This window comes from Momordica charantia (genome assembly GCF_013281855.1).
Source record: "Momordica charantia cultivar OHB3-1 chromosome 1 unlocalized genomic scaffold, Mcharantia_2.0 BLBB01000001.1, whole genome shotgun sequence".
Taxonomy (NCBI): domain Eukaryota; kingdom Viridiplantae; phylum Streptophyta; class Magnoliopsida; order Cucurbitales; family Cucurbitaceae; genus Momordica; species Momordica charantia.
The window spans coordinates 2,269,479-2,273,109 of record NW_028275157.1 but is presented as its reverse complement, the minus strand read 5'-3'; positions in this window follow the sequence as shown (position 1 = coordinate 2,273,109).

Sequence of the window (3,631 nt, the reverse complement as noted above, 5' to 3'; positions counted from 1 at the left end):
GCTTGAAGCTCATCATGCATTGCATCATGCCAATGAGAGAAAGAGACTGCCTGATGGTAGAACTGAGGCTTGTAGCTGGCAGAAACATTGAGAACAAAACCTCTATAAGTAGAAGAGAGCCTGTCATATGCCAAATGCTTATGTAAGGGATATTTAACTGATGAAACATTAGAATTAATAAGGCCATAGTGATACTCATGTAAATAAGATGGCTTGCGAGTTGGCCTACTAAAATGGCGGGGTGCCAATTGGTGCTGGAATAGTATTAAAAGAAACAACAACATCAACACTCTCAACAACAACATGAACACTATCAGGATTATCTGAAAGAAGATATGTCAGTAGAATCAAGAGAAACGACATCATGGCAATAGACGGTGTAACAACATCATCAACCATACCATTGTGTAGAGTACCACCATCTGGAGGAACATAATCAACAGCAGTACTAAAAGGCAAATGTGGATCAACCATACTAATGCTACTAGAAACAACATACACTTCAGTGGAAACCCTAGAATAAGCAGCAGATTAAGGTAAGACAATATCAGAAAAAAAAATCTGAAGCATCACTGAGAGGCAATGTATGAAAAGGAAATACTTTTTCATGAAAGACAACATCCCAGGATGTAAAGAATATGGTATTTTCAATATCAAACAAACGATAACCCTTCATGCAAGATGGATAACCAACAAAGACAGAATGAATAATATGGGGGTGAAACTTTGAGCAGTGTGCTGGGAAGTAGAGGCAAAGCAAAGACATCCAAAAACCTTAAAAGAAGAATAATCAGCACTCTGCCCATATAGCTTAACAAATGGGATCAACCAATGATGAACTGGGGAAGGGGTTCGATTGATTAAAAAAGAAGCTGTAAGAACACATTCCCCCCAAAAAGTAATAGGCACACGAGACTGAAAAAATAGAGAACGAGCCACATTAAGTAAGTGTTGGTGTTTGTGCTCAACAACACTGTTCTGTTTAGGACGACCAACACAAGAAAGCTGATGAAACGACACCTTTAGAATGAAAAAAATCAGTAAAGGACAACTTAGCTGCATTATCTGAGCAGAAACATTTAATAACCTTTCCAAATTGCATTTCGACTAGCTCAAAAAAGTGAGGAACAATCACCAAAGCATCAGATTTCCGTTTCATAAAAAAGGTCCATGTATAGCGAGGAAAGTCATCCACAATTGTCAAAAATACTTGCAACCAGCATGAGTAAATAAAGATAAAGGGCCACAAACATCACAATGTATTAGATCAAAGGAATGAGTAGAAATATTATTGTGAGACTTAAAGCGAAGCCTTTTCTGTTTGCTAAAGAACAGATTACACAAGGAAGATCAAATTCATGCTTAGGAATTGAATCAATATACGATACATTTTTCAAAGCAAAAAGGTGCTTGGGTGAGGGTGATCGAGTCGATTATGCCAAGTATGATAAGTAGAATTACAAACAATAGTAATAGGAGCAGTAGACGACTCAACAAATAGGAGATAAAGGCCATGCCAAGACTCAACTTTGCCAATAACTTCGAAGAGAACTTGTCTTGAAGAACACAACAATTATCAGCAAAGGTGACAGAGAAAGAAGAATCAGTTGTCAAGGCACTGACAGAAAGCATATTATATATGAACGATGGTACAAACAACACAATGGTTAGCAAGATATCAGAACTTAACCGAATATCCCCAACAAAATCGACTATAATACTGAACTGATTTTGTAGAGAAAGTCTAACACCATAAGCCAATGTAATTGTAGTAAAAAGTTCTCAATTAAAACATATGTGAGTCGAGGCACCCGAATCAACAACCCAACGAGTGCGCAAAAATGATGAAGATGAAGAATCAAAACAGATACCTGCAACATGAGACTGAACAAAATCTGTCGTGGAGCCAGAATGAACCTTGTTCAAATGAGATTGAAGAAGGGATAATAACCCTCGAGACTGATCAACATTGAGAGACGTTAGTGAATGTAGAAGATTTAAAGAACTATCAACTTACTTTGAGGAATCAGTAGCAGACTTATTTTGAGGAGAATTGTTGCGATGACCTATTGTACGGTATCCAAGAGGATACCCATGCAATTTGTAGCACCTATCAACGGTGTGACTAGTGAGGCCACAATGTGTACAAACAGGCTTGTCTTTCTTCTTAGAATGTGAAGGAGAATTGGAAGCCGACTTAGAAGATCCAGCTGATGAAGAATTTCGAACCATGAGTGCAGTCGATAAAGCTAGCAGAGATGTAGACGTGAGGATGGTGCGTTTGCTGAGCCTCTTGAGAAACCAAGGAAGAAGGCTCGATTGATAGTCAGTTCAAGCTTCATAAGAAGTAATTGCACCCTCAATTGACTGAAAGATTCATTAAATCCCATAAGAAAACACATAACGTGTTCTTGTTGCTGAAAAGCAATAATCTCCTTCACGCCACCACAGGAACAACGACCACAAGTGCACGAGGGACGATTAGAGTCGAGTTTTGTCCACAGTGTTTTCAAACGAGTGATATACGCACTCACAAAAAGTTGATCTTGCACTAAATTGGACAGATTTCAACGTAATTGAAATATGTAAAGACGATTCTATTTCTGAAAACGCTCTTTCAAATCGAGCTAGATTTCGCTCGCCGAATCAAAAAACAAAACACCCGCAGAGATTTCCTTTGACAGAGATTCGAAGATCCAATAAATCATAACATTGTTGCAGATAATCCAAGTCTGAAGAAGATCTCCAATAGGATGAACGATAGATTCATCAATGAAGCCAACTTTTTTCTTCACCGTGAGAGCAATCAACATCGATCTACTTAAGGATGTATAATTCTCATCTGTCAAGGGATCATATACAAGGACAAGACTTGTATTATCAGAGTGATGCATGAAATAAGGGTTGGCGTATAGCTCGATTGCATTCAGAGCGGTGACGGTAGGTAAGGAAGCATAGAAAAACTAGGTCTCCCTTGAAGACCAGGGGGAAATACTGACTTTAATACTTAGTCATGGAATCGCACCGGAAAACTCCCATGTGGCTTAAGGTCTCACCCACCAACTACCTTGCACACCTGATAGGCTGACCTAGGATAAGAAACTATCCAATAGCTAAAACTGCCAGTTGAACACCTTGCTTTAGTATCATCATCTTCGAACTTGGTCTTTGAAGGTAGAGTGAGAAACAAGGTGGATTGGAGTTTAAACACTACCAATTCCTACAAGAAGTGGGATATTATTGTCTTATAATGATTACAAGACAGATCAGAAGGATCTGCCATCAATTCAAGAACAACAATTGGGAAGTCAAAGAACGATAACAAGTTCTTTAGGTTATCAGGGATTATCCCTAGTTGTCAGACGGATGGGTGAATTGATGAAGTCACGTCAGTGAATAGTTGCATAAAAGAAGATGAACTCAGTAAATGCTAAGGTAAAGAGTTGAGTTTCAATCCTGGTAGCCAGTTTGAATAGAGTTGTCAAGTCATCAGTGGGGAGTTCTTTCTTCAAGATTCAGTATTTGAGAACGAAAAAGGAGGCTTTAGATACCACCACTTAGTTTGAGTGGGACATGTGTGTAACGCCCCGCGTTCTCTGACTCGTTTATTTTATGATTTAAAATTGTGCCT